The sequence below is a fragment of the Carettochelys insculpta genome, chromosome 18 (genome assembly GCF_033958435.1).
Source record: "Carettochelys insculpta isolate YL-2023 chromosome 18, ASM3395843v1, whole genome shotgun sequence".
Taxonomy (NCBI): domain Eukaryota; kingdom Metazoa; phylum Chordata; order Testudines; family Carettochelyidae; genus Carettochelys; species Carettochelys insculpta.
In genome coordinates, this window is record NC_134154.1 from 28456850 (window position 1) to 28472404 (window position 15555).

The 15555-nt window shown below is 54.1% G+C and overlaps 1 protein-coding gene across 4 annotated transcripts in view; it reads right to left on the minus strand.

Moving 5' to 3' along the window:
- Window positions 1-15555, minus strand: part of CMKLR1 (chemerin chemokine-like receptor 1) — a 47589-nt gene that overhangs the window by 11489 nt on the left and 20545 nt on the right. For 2 of the 4 annotated variants that reach the window (XM_075012979.1, XM_075012977.1), the window contains exon 1: window positions 13982-14178. The exons of 1 other annotated variant lie outside the window; for it this stretch is intronic. The gene's annotated coding sequence lies outside the window, so the exon portion shown is untranslated. Of the gene's footprint in view, window positions 1-7130; window positions 7323-13981; window positions 14179-15555 lie in introns of those variants that run through there. One more of the 4 variants, XR_012648043.1, reaches the window with a different exon arrangement.

A 15555-nucleotide genomic window follows, 5' to 3' on the forward strand; every position in this document is an offset into this window, starting at 1 on the left:
AACCCCAGGAGGAGAACGGTTCTGCAGTAGTCAGTGGAATTCTCCTGACCAACTCCTCCTACCTATCTCTTTCTCACACATACACAGGCTTTGCATCTGTACTACTGTGATCCGGTCAAACTTCGCAAAATCCCACAGCTCCCATTGACGTAACTCTGGCCTGAGCAGCCACAGAAAATCCCACGAGAAATCCTGTTCATGTGAGATTTGCAGCCTGACTCCATAAATCTCAGAACGCGAATGGTTCTGATAAACATCAGGACTTCTGGGGCATTTCTGTGCGGAATCTGATCCCTGAACCTTTCTGTCGTTGGCCCATCCACCCAAACTCAGCCAGGGCTCTCTCGGAGGATGGGACGTTCAGGGATCCCCTAAAGATCTGGAGGTTCCTACAATAGCCCCTTAGCTGCACCCTGGTTGGGGAGATTGTTAAATATCAATGAGATGGATGGTGGCTGAGGTGAGCCTAACTGATTAATGCTCGTGCACTACACTGTATAAATGAGGGATAAGTCCCCAGTGAGGCAGAGTTTGTGAAGAGTTTCATGCTGTTACCAGAACTTTGTTTCCATGGAGCTCACACGTGGCCTTTTTCGTTCAAAAATTCCGTGTTTTATTGTTGCTCCCAACAACTAGTTGCCTCGGTGACATTCAGCTTGACATTTCAAAGCTGTACTTAACAGGTTATTTATTGGGATTCTCTGTTGATTTTGTTCTTTTTCACTTTCTTGTTATTGGGATTTTACATTTCTACAGTAAAAGGAGAGCCTACCAACCCAATGACTAAAAAATCCCAAACTCTTGCTGGGTCAGACAATCAACACCCCCCCTGGGAAGGGGAGAGGTTCCATGAACTCTGAGTAACATAAGGGGAGCCAAGACAAGGCACGTGGCACCTGAGCCATGCATAGGCCTTATGGCTCGTCTTCTGCACTGGGCTGACTTTCACCAGGAGCACCTTGGAACAATGTACATTGAATTAGAGAAATGTTGGAATGGAAATGATCAGGAAAGGTTCTCAAGTCATCTGAGGAAAGACCAAGGAAACCTGAAGGGTGTTTGTCCACTGTGTTCTTAAAAGCCTCCCACAATGGAGATTCTATACTTGGAAACTATTCTACAGCTTATCGAGCCTGACAAAGAGAAAGTTTTTCCTAGTATCTAACCTACATCTCCCTTGCTGTCGATTAAACTTCCCTCCCCGTCACCCACTTCCAGATTCTTCATACAGAAGCTAAGGACACCATTCCTGCCCATCCTGGCTAATAGCCGCAGACGGGCCTAACCTCCATGAATTTATCTTGCACATTACTGAACCCCGTTAAAGTCCTAGACTTCACAACGTCCTCTGGCGAGGAGTTCCACAGATTGACTGCGCATTGTATGAAGAAATACTTCCTTTTGTTTGTCTTAAACCTGCTTCCTATTAATTTCATTTGGTGACCCCTCATTCTTGTGTTATGAGAGCAAATAAATAACTTTTTTGTTATTCGCTTTCTCCACACCAGTCATGATGACCTCTGTCATATCCCCCTTTAATCTCCATTTTTCTAATCTGAAGAGTTCCAGACTTTTTAATCTCTCTTCTTATGCCAGCCGTTACAAACCCCACGTCATTTCTGTTGCCCTTTTCTGAACTTTATGCAATGCCAAGAGACCTTTTTTAATGAGGTGACCACATTTGTACGCCGTATTCAAGACGTGGGCAGATCATGGATTTATATCGAGGCAATAAAATGTCATTGGTTTCATTCCCTATACCTTTTTAAATGATTCCTGATGTTCTATTTGCTTTTTTGACAGCTGCTGCTCATAGAGTAGATCTGACATTACTGGCAACTCCGATGGGGGCCGGGGGACTGTAAGGGGACCTCAGCTTGCATGAGGGGTTGTGGCATTCTGAGTTAATCTTCTAGGTGAAATTCACCCTGTACAGATGTTCACCTTGGGTCTGTTCACATTGTACATTCCAACTGCAAATGTTATTGCAATAAAATAATCACATACCTAGTCTGTGTACTGCATTTTAAACCATATGCTTAGTGACAAATCCTGCTGCAGACTTTTCCCACAAAGATGTGGATAGAAACTGGTGCAGAGCAAAGGCAGGAGAGATTAGCCAGAAAATATTTGTTCCTTATTCTCTAAATAGCTGTGTTTACCAGGGCAATCATGGCAGCCTTCCCCATCATTTGGCACAGCACAGTATGTCTGTCTTCCCTTTCCAAGGATGATAGCTTGGTGGCAGAGAGCAATTCAAAGCCATTTAAGAATTACAATAGGCAGGAGAACAGTGAGCACAGAGCCTTCAACAGCTGAAAAACCACTTCACCATCAGATAGCCCTAGAGAGACCTGCACACACAAAGAAGCAAATAGGTTCAGGCTGATGAATTCAGCAAGCCCCTGCTACAGTAACCGGTGATGCTAAAAATTCTAAGTGACGGCTGGAATATAGGAGTAGAGGTTTTCTGATGGCTTAGGGTGCTAAGCAGACTCTGTGGGTAGCGCTGACCAGGGTTTTAAGGATATTTAAGTAGAAGTCTTAAGCTGGGTAAGAGCTTGCCCCTCTGATCTAAGAACTTAAGGTTTGACCTCTGCTCCAGAAACAAATCGCCCCAGAGCTAAATAAGCTCTTGGACACAAAGTAGTTCTTGGGATTTTCAGTGATCACACATCCAGTATTTTAGAAGCACAATGTTATGATAGTGATGGGATTAAACACAGGAACTGATCTTTGCATGCCGGTTGGATTACTTTGATTACATTAATGCGGCTTGTATATGTGATGGCATTTATGGGTTGCGTCTATGCTCTGCGTCTAGTAAAACACCACACTCAGGCTCCATCCAAAGAACCGGAGGAGTTGAGACCCAGCTCCCCTCTGCAGACGGGGTGAAGGGGAGGTGAGACAGTAATAGAGAAGAAGGAAACTTTAAAGATTAAAGGGTGTAACCCTAATATTAGCAAACAAGATAAAGGAATTTTAGTGAATCTCTAGAAAACCCTCACTGCTTGCCAGGGGGTATTATAGGCCTCCTTACGTCGCTTTGGCCTGGCCTCCCCAGTACCAAGTTAGGCACCCCTACCTAGGCTTCTTAGGGGTACCCATGTTTGATTGGTGGAATTAAACTAAGACACCCTTCTGAGTATGCCTGAGGCGGAATGTTGCAACCTTTTGGGCAAATTCCAAGAATGGGCACCAGCAGTAGAATACCAAGAAGTACCACCCGGTGGCTTTTGTCTATACTTTTGAGTCAACAGGATGACTTGCATCTAGGCTATGATGTTGCGTTGGCACCTGATGCTCCACAAGATAACTGTCCTTTTATGTCAGCACATGGTTAGAAAAACAAAGCTGGAACATCAGATACAGGACATTATGGGATATTTATATACTTGTTTGGATAGATACTCATAAACATTTATCTCCAAGAGTAACATCTGCCTCAAACGGAAAACCCTGCTAAAGCCCCACCTGATTTGAGCTCTGCAGGCCCTTTGCGTTACTGCTCAACAGAAAAAAGCTGGGGAAAGAAAAGCAGACTAGAACGGAACTAGAAAAATAGGCCAACTGCCCTTCGGCTTCAGCTATGCTAGGAATAAGAAGTACCCTTCAGCAGAGTATAAAATGTATAAGGGCACGTGCTCTATGAGAATCATAAAATATGTAAGTACATCCGCTCTAATTAAACTAGTTGGCTTTGGAAGCTGTGTTCATTTGCTTCACTGCATGCGCGTGGGTCTATCTGCCTAAATCAGACCATCGTGTGCTCGAAGGCTACCAGTTCATCAAGATCAGACCATCCCCAGACGCTGTTCAAGCTGGCCAGCCAGGCACCTGCCTGGGAGCTAAAACAAGCGCCTCCGGGCTACACTGCAGCAGGACGCAGAGCCCTGGGGTGCAGGTGGCAGAGAAAATGCACTTGTGTGAGTCGGTGTCAGGTCATCACAAACCCTCACACAGAGCTGTCCTGTCCATAGGAGGAGGCAGGGCAGCTGTCCCAGGCCCTGTGCTTTTAGGGGCTCTGCAGCAGCTGCCCCAGCCGTCCTATAGGGGGGCAGGGGGATTATTTGGAGCAGAAGGCAGCGGCAGCAGCAGGGCGTCACCTCTCCCAGCCCCCCACACTCTCACCACGTAGCACCAGGCTGCTTTTCACTCTGCTGTGCCCACCCGGCCTGCTGAGCCCCACTTCTCTGCAGCAGCAGGAAGCAGCCTCACCTCCCCGCCACACACAGAAGTGGGGTTCAGCCAGTGGGAGGCCGCGGTGCGGCCAGGCATTGTACTGCTCATACCTGCTACTCATACCTCTTGCTGCTGCTGCTGCTGCTGCTATCTGCCACCCAGGTTAATTCCAGCCCTGGATGGTCAGGGAGCGGGTGAGGGATGGGGTGGAGCCAGTGGTGCAGGGAGGTTGCTGGGGCACTGGTAGGGGGTTGCCCCAGGCTCCACTCCCCCTCAGGACGGCCCTGCCTTCATGCACCTGGGAGGGTCTGTGCTGGAGTGGGGGGAGTGCAAATGCGAGACTCAGGCTGGATGTGAGAGACAAGCAGAACAGCTCCCAGTGGCTAAGGATGACCCTGGGGCTACAACGGGCAGGTAACACCTCTGCCCTGAACAAAGAGGAGGGAGGAGCCGAGCTGGTTTTGAATCGGGGAACGGCAGTTAGAGGCTAGGGGAAGAGAGAGCTGGAAGGCAGCCAGCCTGAGGAGGGGGGAAGCCACACCCCAGAGGGGCACCCCTCGGGGTCTTCTCCCTAGGACGGGTTGGAAGGACCGTCTCTGACTGCTGTACTGTCGCTTCTGGGAGAAACTGGGCATCTGTTGCCTAATAAACCTCCTGTTGTACCTGCTGAGTGAGAGTCACTCCTGCCAGCAGATGGGGTGCAGTGCAGGGGGACCCCTGAACTCCATCACAGGGTCGCAGCAGGCTTGTGCTGACCTGGGATGAACGCCTGGTTCTAGGCAGACCCTTTGCTCAGCCCTGTCTGTGGGGCACCACCGCGCTGAGGTCCCAGCCAAGCTGATGGGATCTGCACACTCCCCTTGATGGGAGGGTGGGGTGACCCTGCGGGGGACTGGCCCGCCTTTGGGAGGTGCTGCTGGCTGGGATCAGCGGTCCCAGTGGGTGTGCGGAGCAGGAAGCAGGAGTTAGTCTGTTGCACATCCGAAGCCCACTTTTCAAGGCAGCTGCAGGGCAGTCACCAGCGCGCGCTCCCTGCCATTCCCAGTGGCCAGAGGTTCTCCTTTGCTCCACACAGAAGCAGCAGGAAGCCCAGCAAGGCGGGGGGGCAGGCACAGGCCAACCCCAGCAGTCTGGCTGTGGTAGGGTGGGCTGCTCCGCGAGTGAAAACCAATGACGGGATGTGGTAGGGGGCGGACAGCTCGCCAGGGAGACGTCTCATGCCACCCATTCTGCCCGGCCCCTGGGTGACTGTGTGCAGGCCGCCACAGCACGGAGAGACGCCCAGGAGACCAGGAGGGGAGGGGATCAGAGTGCAGTTACATTAGGCACTGCTGGAGCAATGACACGGATGTCAGCGGAGCACCTCCATATTTGCACTGCTAAACGTAAGGGCAGAATCTGGCCCTGGGGGAGAAGAGAAAACACTGTGCCCAGCACAGACCCGTCAGCTGCCCGCGCAGCTCAGGGCGATCGGTGTCTCTGGAGCAGGGAAAGCCGCCACACGCCTGCGCCAAGGCGAGAGGAACTCAGGGCTGAGCCGCGGGGACAAGTTCTTCCCTGGAGCCAAAGGCTGCTCGGCAGCTTTTCCAAAGCCCTAACAGAGATGCTGGTTGCCTTGTCTGGTCTCCTGCTTCTTGAACGGAAAAAGCCTTTTTATCCCCACAGCGGGTGACTTCCAGGCATCGCATTTCCTGGCCGAGCGCCAGCCCGCGGCTGTGCGAGAAATGCTTGCTGCCCGGGCGTACCCGTGCTGGGGACAGAGCGCCTCCACCTTCAGGGCTGAGGGCCGGCACCCAGCCTCAGAGCCGGCACTCCGGGGCTTTGTTGGACGGATGACGAGCAGTTAAGGCGCTGAGGGCCACGGAAGTCTGGACCAGGCCCCAGCCCCAGGCGAATGCCTGGTGTCTGCATCAAGACGGAGTCGCTGACGTAGAGACGCTCCCGTGGGTTTCGGCAGGAGCCTCTCCCTGAGTACTGGGGGAATGCGGCAGAAGGAGCCCTGGGCTCAGCCCTGCTGGATTTTAGGAGGACTAGATTCGGACCTTATGAAGCCAGAAGGGACTGGGAACGGGAACGGGAACGGGAACGGGAACGGGGTGTGACTCAGCAGCCTGGCACCTCCTGCTGGACCGCCTAGGAATTGGCTGCACCAGTGCACCCTCCTCCAGGGGTCTCACCCATCATCACTGCTGGACCTGCGTCACTGCCTGGGTTGTGGTGTCCTCTGCTGAGCACAACCCTCCAGCCCTGCCCCGCTCTGGTCCTGCCCATGGGCTGGCTGTCCTCAGTGCCCGGCTGCAGCCCATGTTCTGGCTATGCCCCTTGGCGGCAAGTGGGGCAAAGCAGGGGACCCGGCCCACATTCTCCTCTGAGTTCCAGCCCAGAGACCACACAACCAGCAGCCACCTACTGCCCCTGCTCCAATTCCCCCAGCACCTTCTCTGCCCCCTGGTATCAGGGCCTCAGGCCAACAGCCTAGAGCTCCCTCATATTCTGCTGCCCCTGGTCAGCCCTGCTCTGTCCATGGTGCTTTCAGTCCTCTCGACAGCCAGGCCTCCTGCCTCCAACTCCAGGGATGGACTGCCCTGCTCAGCTCAGCAGCCGCTTCTTATACGGGCCTCCCTGGCCATCATTGGCTCCTGCAATAAACCTTTCCCTAATTGGCTAGCATTACAAGCCTTTTTCTTATTGGCTGCCTCCCAGGCATCCCTCCTAGGGTTGTTTTATCCCCTTACCTGCCAGTAACATTCCCCCATCACAAGACCATTGCAATCCATCTAGTCTGACCTGCTGTGGAGCCCAGGCCATAGGACTTCCCAGATGTGCTTTGGAATTATCCACTTCCTGCAGTAACTGGCCATAATTCCAGGCCTCATCACTTCCACTGCCACATTTAGGTTCTGGAAGTTTTACCCAGGGGCAGCTTCAGAATCCTTCAAGCTTACCTCCCAGGCCAGGACGCTGCTCATACAGCAGCTGAGCTGAGCTTCACTCGCGGGACTGTTCTGCGTTTCTTCTCCTTCTGTCTTTTCCCTGTTCTCAGGGCTCACGGCATCACAGCTCTAACCTCCCAGCTCCCCTCCCTAATCCTCCACATCCGACATCTGCAGATCCAGCCTTCCACCCCCAGACTGGAAAATCTGCCGCCACAGCACTGAAGCTGCAGCCAGATTTTGCATGTTCACAAGTTTTGCTGGCAGAAATGGAATTGGCTGAAGGACCCTTGGAGTTCTGTGAGTAATGGAAATCGCAGACAGATGTTTGGGGAACATTTGGTTAGCAGAGTCCTGCCAACCTCCTGTGCTTCTGTTGGCATTAATAAAAGACAGCGGCGACATGGCTGGGGCAGACGGGTCTGAAAATAGTTCTGTTGTCAGGCTTGTGGCTGGAAGTGGCTTCTTCTCTCACACCCACTGGCTCGGGCTGTGCTGGCTTTGAGGCTGCAGTGAGATCGCTTATACATTAAAAGAACAGACACAGAGTTTCCAGCAGTAATTTCATCTGTTGTAATGATGTTTTTTTATTTGGATCCTGGGCAATGCTGGTGATTAAAAACAGGAGTTATGTTTCTATTAGCAGTGGGCGAACCTCTGGCAGGGATTATCGTTCAGGATTATAGAAGCACTGAAAGATCAGATGCCCCCCCATTAAGGGAAGTACAGTAGTACTGAATCTACTGTAAAAGAACAATACAATGCACTGACATGGTTGAGTGATGGACCTTTGCAGGATACGGGAACGGAGCTTCGCAAGGGCTACATGAACATCAGCCAAATGACTCTTCTTGAGGCTGTAGAATCGATAGCTTTGATTTGGGAAAATATCCCTATTCAGGAAAGCACTTAGGTACATGCTTAATTTGAATGGGATCCAAGCACATGGTCAAGTAAATCAATGAGTAAAGGGAGAGACTCACCCAGCAGCACCCCCTTATACCGGGATTTGTCATTGCAAACGTTCTTCTGTTCTAGCATCCCTTATTGCCAGCCATGCTGGTTCTGTATCACCGGAAACTCCTGGGGTCTGGTCCTTCTGCCAGCCCCCTTGCCAGCATAACACGCATCTAAATAAAAGGCCAAACAAACAATGACTCTCTGTCTCTCATGGGCTGCTCATCAGCCCACCTTCTGGCATCAGTTCTATGCAGCTCATGGGTGACCGCCGAAGGGCTGCTAATCTTTTCCATCCGCGTGCAGATTTTTCCATCTGGGCGTGGAATAAATTTGATTCACACTGAGGTGTGAGCAAATGTGCACCACCGGCAGGAGCAAAAGCTAGCCATGGGCGCTCTGCTAACCCGCTGGATGGCATTTGATTCTCTCCTGAGTGGCCACACAGGTGTACAGCTTCCAGAAAACACTGGCTACCCGCTACTGAAGTTCTCTGCTCTCCACCTGTAATCCCAGGCTTAGTGAAGTTCTCCCTTGTCCTGAGCATGGCTTCCTGGAGCTTTCTGCCTGGAGACCCCTTCTCCTGATCAGTTTCCAGGGCGTATTCCAACAGGCCAATCTCTAACCCGATAATGCCGCTCCCTCAGACCATAAGGCAGTTCATTATGGCACAGTTGAAGCCACTTGGACATGAGAGACTGACTCAAGGCCTCCTGGCCCTTAAAGGAGGAGGGCTGCCCTGTTACAATGGGCTTAAGTATCTCCCTGGGTCAGGTCCTGAGCAAGCAGCTCTCCAGGCCGAACTTTGTGATGTCTCTAATATTTCCCAGTATGTCCAGAAAATCCTGCAGAGGAGGAAGCACTTCCCGAGTTCTCAGCACTTCTGCTCCTGCTCCGGTAGCACTTGGACGTGCAGAGACACCGACGGATGGAAATAGCGCGTGGGCGAGGGTGGGGTGGAGGAAGAACATGAAATGAAAGTTGGGTTGGAGGCGGGGGAGACGATGGTCTTATTTTACTCTGCTCTAGTATAACTCTACCAGGAAATCGATACAGTTGTATTGTTCTGGGGTCAAATCCTGAGTGCGTTGGTCTTATGCAGGGCCACACCTGAGGACAGCTGAGCTCCCATTTGACCTCAGTGAGAACTTGCCTCAGTCAGGGCTGCTTACAATTCACCTCCTTGTGCAGAGCTCAAGGCTCAAGGACCACAGAGGTCTCCCCTAAAGTTCGTTGGCCTTTGAGCTGCACGTTTCCTGGACCCTGGTGGGGATGGCCAGCTGCTAGTATTATGGGATGGCTGCTTCTTCACCTCATGGCTTGGTGCCATACGATGCTACCGCTGGCGTGGCGATGGAAGCAGGCGGCCACCGTGGGACCTGGCATGCAGACGGGTAGAGCAGCTCCACAGCTGTTGGAGGAATTTTCCAGAGCCGAGCCTTAATTCTGAAGTCTGAGTCCTCCAGCCTTTCCCCACCTCCCCCTTGGGCCTTGTTTCCTAGCTCTGTCCGCATTTGCAATGACTTGCCACCACGGTCAGCACAAGAATGAACTGCATCAGGAATTACTGATCCGCACCATACATGCTCCACGTGCTGAAGGGAATGAGTGGATTCCTGGTGGCAAAGAAAGGCCGAAACTCGGATACTTCCATCCTACCGCGGAGGCCTCCAAAATACCCCAGAATTCACAGGGCCAGCAATGCAACAGGCTGGGATGTCTTTCCAGAGAGTAGGGCTTTCAGGAATGGCACTCGATCAAGAGCAGCCAAGCAGCAGTTCCAGGTCCTTCCCAGATCTGCTGTAGGGAGTGATGGGTAAGACACACCGGTGATACCCACAGCAGTTGAGAGCAGCGCAATACTGGAGTCCAGGCAAGACCTCCCAGCTGGTACTCCTTGGAGGGGATGTTCACACCGAGCTCTGCTTTGCAGAGAAGGAAGAAGGGAAGAACTGAAGGAGTCACAACAGCATCTGTTCTTGGCGTTCTGGTTATCTCGGTGTGAGACACTGCATCAGCCGCTTGCCTTCAATTTCCTCATTGCCGAGCTGAGTTAATAACGTGGACTTGCTTCTCAGCAGAGTGCAAGCTGGGTGGGGTCACTGGCAAAGAACCCAAGAGCCACGGTGGGGAGGAGCCATAGCCAGGCAAAGAACTGCTTCTATTGGGTCATATTTTGCCATGGGTTTTCCAGCTGTGGATCTCAGTGATATGAGCTGACCCCTTGAAACTGCATTTTTGACCTTTCCATAGACACCCCTCCGCTCCTGAAGGCTGAAGTGAATGGGAAGCCGGGCTTCCCCAGGCAGCTGTCTGCCCTGCAATCAGGGGGTAGCCAGGAGGCCACAGGTGGAAGGAATGAAAGACAGGCCTCTCTGAGTTGCATTAGATGTTGTCCCAACACACAGCGCCAGAACCTCCCCTTTATTTTCCTCTCTCTACCTCTTTCATCTCGCCGTAAAGTGCAGCCTCGTATATCACACCCGTCGGGGCCCTCTCTGGGCCCCCCACTCTCGTCTCTTCCTGAGCCGTAGCGATACAAACACAGGGGCACTCACACTCCCTCCGCAGGGAGGGTATCATCAACTACAGCAAAGGGGGGCGCAGCCAGACAGGTTGATCTCTTCTGAGATGCTGCTACTCCCCTATGAAGCACCTGGCACTGATTAACATGAGAAGACCAGACAGTAGGTTAGACGGACCATTGTTCAGGTCCAGTGTGTTCTGAGACTCCTCCACCCCAACTGTTGCGCCCCATCAGCAGATACAGCAGCTCTAGGGTGATCAACGGGGCCCGGATCAAAGATATTGGTGTTCTAGCTGGAGAAAACCACTACAGCTGAGCCTTGCATCCTGCCAAGCCGGGCCCCTTTGATGCCGAACTCCCAAGAGCAAAGCCATCAATCAAAGACTGGCTGCCCCGGTAACCTATCCTCTGCCCTTTGGCGAATGACCTGCATCCTTCCCCCAGGGTGTTCTCGCTACTCTCTGCAAGGAGAGAGTCAATCCCCCCACACCTCCCAGCGGACCCTCTTCCCACCCGAGAACTGTCTTTCCTTCCCACTGCCGTCTCTCTTAATGCCAAGCCTGCAAGGGGAGGTGAGCAAAGGCTGCCGGCAAACAGGAAGCTGCGTGGGGAGTTAAGACGGGGGGGTGCAGGAGATGGACCCCTATGGACTCTCTAACACCACTTTGGGGTCAGGGCTGCAGAGCAAACGGAGTGAGGGACAAACCCTCCGAAAGCCCTCCAGGTTCTGGAGGCCGTGCTCCACAAAGTTCTAGGGTGTTTAGAGCTGGGGAAGTTTATTCTGGGACCGTCTCTGAGGGAAAAAAACATCCTGGGAGAAGCCTAACCTGATTTGTAACCACCTTCAGACAGGTTTGTTTGGGGGGCAGTCTCTGTTCTACAGGAGCTGGTTCCTCCACCCTGAGCCCCCAGCTTAATGGTGGAACCTAACGCTGGGTCTCCAAAGCAGCGCGTCTGAGCAGTCGGCCACATCATTCTCCTGTGGCACATTCTCCTGCAGTCCTTTCACGCTGGGCTCTCACAGAAGGCCTGTTTATCTTCCCTGACCCAGGGCACACACCGCTCTGTTTGCTTCCTAAGATCATTCCTTTCCAGAGCAGAGATAAGGCCAGGCCATGTCTTCACATGGCTGATTTGTGTCCTCACCATCAGGGCCCTACAGAGGGAATGTCTGGAATCCTAGCAGTGGAGCCAGGCTATAAAACTCGGCTATCAGAGCAGCATCTGTGCGGTGGGGCCACCAGATATGGAAACACCTCAGTTACCAGGGCCAGAACGCCACACGAATTCCAGGTCCGAAAATTACCCTTGGCCTAAGAGCAGAGCTGTTGTGCCCCGAGACCATGTTTGTCCCCTGAAGCAATGATGGGCACCCACGACTGGTGAGTGGGATGCTTGAGTGGCCATCCTTCACCTCAGCGGGACGCAGCAGCCTGTGGCTTACTGGGGTCCCACCTGCAGCCCCTGGGGTCCCCCCCGCACCTCTTGCATATTTGGGTACTGGAGGTCTGCACTTCTCCTATTGAGGTTCAGGAGTGGGGTTCAAAGCAATATTCCCACTATTTATTTCCACCCCTGGGCAGAATAAATTTTGTTATGTGCCCCAAGACATGTGCAGAAGTGCACCACCGATAGAAACACAGGCTGCCGGCTGTGAGCGCTCTGGTAATCAGCTGGGCTGCCCCTGAATCGCCCTGGGCGGTTGCCCAAGCGCTCAGTGTACAGGGAACGCTGGTGGAGACAGAACCAATGCCAGCCTGACAGCCGTAATAGGGCTGAGCAAAGGGTCTGCCTTGAAATCCTGCACTAGGGGAGCTCAGAGGGACTGGTAGGAACATGGCCAAACCCATCAATGCCTCTCAAACAAGGGCAGCTGGGCTGTCCCCGGGGCCAAGCCTACACCCACCCCCTGCCTCCCAAACCACACATCCCGATTCACCAGGCCCGGCAGCCGCAGCCGGCAGGCACTGGGTATTGCCCTTCCCATTACCCGGCTGGAGGAAGTACAGAAGTGAGGGAAAGCTTTTTAAAAAGGCAGCTGCTTTGCCCATCAGTGAGGTACATTTCGATCCCTCGCCCTGGCAGTAACAGCTGATACAGAGTATGAAAACGAGACCTGGATGACCTTACAGAGGAGATTCGTACCCTGCACAAGGGGATTCGCTCCAGGGAACGAATAAAAGCACCAAATAGAAGTTCTCCCGTTTAAGAAGTGACCTTTGGTCTTTTAAGAGCACCAGAGATGCTCAGAAGCAGCTCCCCATGCTCTGTAAGGTCAGGGGATGAGAGACGATGGAGGGCAGGGCTGGGAGAGAAAATGCCCCCAAGATCACACCTTTCACCGGAGCAGGCGGCTGTTCACACCTTCCTTCACTCAGGCCCTGTGCATCGTGCTGAGGAGTGGCCAACGGCCGCACAGGTAACAGGAGCAGACCTCCCCCCGCGTCACTTCCGAATGACTCGAGAGCACTGGCGCTGCGGAGCCCGGCTGGGAGACGGAGGCGAAAGTTGTTTCTGGAACAATGTTGGATGTATCGACGTGGGGTGGCAAACCTGAACTCTGAGGGTTGCAGGTTATTTAACCTCTGGCTCACCAAGGCTGGCAGAACCAGTGGAGCTTAACTACCTGCCCGAACCTCCTTCCTTTCACCTCCACCATCATCGTATCAAAGGCTCTGATCCATCAGTTGGATCAGCTCGTGGAGAACCGACTGCCGGATCAGGGGCTAAGCCTATTAGTTAGGCCATGAGCTCTCAACCAGGGGGTTATGACCCCCCGGGGCTGAGAGGTGTCAGGGGACACCACTACCTCTGAGTGTCGCAAAGCGGTTACAGGGAGCAGCAGGAAATCACAGGGCCAAGGAGCAGAGAGCAAGAGCCTACGGAAGAGCAGATCGGAGAGCATGGTCCTACGGAAGAGGGGCCGGGACGGAGGAAGAGCTGGCTGATGAAATAACAGAGCGCGGCGGGAAAGAATCTGGCTCCAACACACAGCGGTGAGTGGAGATTTTAGGGTGCCCTCGTCTCTTACGTTCACTCTGTTGAAGCTGGGGAGCCTGGTCTCCAAACCCATTGCACCCCAGCCGCCAGCAGCAAGGCCTGGGGCAGAGAGCGGATGATGGAGCATGTGGGGCCAGCCAAATGAATAACAGCTGCGCTGCGCTCCGAACGCTTTACAAAGCAGCGGGGGAGTCTCACAGGTCCTTCCTTACGGATGGGCAAACGGAGGCCCCGGGATGGGCCCCAACTCACCCAGCAAGTCAGCAGAGAGCCCCGACTGCCACTCCCACCCAGCGACCCCACCAAGCTGGCCCACTCCACCCCAGCGAGCCTCCTCCAGCTCAAAGGCGCATGCCAGTCAAGGGGGCTGGAGCCGTACCTGCAGGTGCCTCTGTCACTGCGTGGCCAGAGAAGGAAGCCCCCTGCATTTTCTCTCTCTCTCTCTCATCACCGTGGGTGTCCTCCCAGGGCCACTTCACAGCTCTCCCTGCACTGCTGGGCCTCTGGCCAGCTGTGTTCCTTCTGCCGGAGCTGCTCCCCCTCTTGTCCTGGGCTCCGCAGACTGACAGCTCCAGGTCTCGGCTCAGCCAGCCCACGCAACAGCTGGAGACACACCCTTTCTTGGCCCCCTCGCTGATTCCAGCCCCCAACTAGATTGCTCTGGTGGTAAGGTGCTCAGTCCTGAGCTCGCAGAACCTCAGCAATAAACGGAAGGGGCGGCCTCGGAAAGCTCATCCCGCCCCTGCCCCGGTCCCCACTGCCAGCAGAGCTGAGTTACGAGAGACATGAGAGCAGGACTTGCTCTATTTATCAAGGCCTGACGCTGCTTTGAGATGCTTTAAATCTCCACGTGCTCCTGGCCCTGGAACGCTTGCGAGCCAAGGGAGAACCGGTCACCCTCAGCCTCCCTGAGTGCAGCTCCATCCAGCAGCCGCTGAGTGCATCCCCAGCCTATCAGCGTGCCTGGCTGCCGGCTGGAAAGAGGTGGGGTGCATTGTTTTTTGTATATGGGCACCCAGTCCCCTCGGGCTGGAGCTTGCCAGCTGCGAGGAAAAGGCCCGGCTGTTCACCCGCAAAGACAGGCTGGATCACAGGCGCGTTCGGCTCTGCCCTGCACCGTGACGCTGCTGAATACGCCACAGGTACCGCTCCGTGGCCGCAGACGGGTCCAGCACTCAACGAGGGGAATGAGCGTATAAACTCCCGGGTAACTTCGACCTGGCCGCATGCCCGCGCTCCTCGGGGGAAGCATGAGGCCTCTGAAACATTCCACCCCATGTGCATATTGGCTCCGGGGCCCAAGGCCCATAACCCCACCTCACCTCTGTGAGGCTGCCTGGCTGAGAAGCCACAGTCAGTAAAACCAGTCCTTTCCCCCCAGACAGAGGAGCCGAGCAGCCAGCATCCGTAACGCCACTCCTTCCCCCTCAGGGCAGCAGAGCCTAGTGGCCAGAGCCAGCAATATCACTCCCTGCCTTCAGGGCAGTGGGACCTACTGGCCGCAGTCACAGAGTCAATACCAACGCCCCTTCAGGCAAGGTAGCATGGCCTATGAGCCGGAGTCAGCGAGAACGGAGGATGGTGTAGGGGGGCCCAGACCCTCCCTCTCACCAGGTCCCAGCCCAGGGCACAGTGAGCACCTCTGGCTCAGCAGGGAATCTGCCCCAAATACGCCAAGCTCTCGGGGAGGGTAACTCACTCACTGCTGCTGTCCTCTGGACTGGGAGCTTTTCTGCCCATTTCTTGCAGACTGGCTCCCCTGGTGCAGCCCGTCCGCAGCTCTTCCTCTGGACCTCTGACGGCACCTCCTTCCCCAGCAGCAGACAGCCCTGATTGAGTGCTCCACAGGCTTATATAGCTGGCCTCCAGCTGGAGCACGCCCAGCAAAGTCCTGAGGGCTGGGCCGTCTCAGCCAAGCAGCCAGGGTTAGCCCTTGCAAGGCCCAGGATGGGG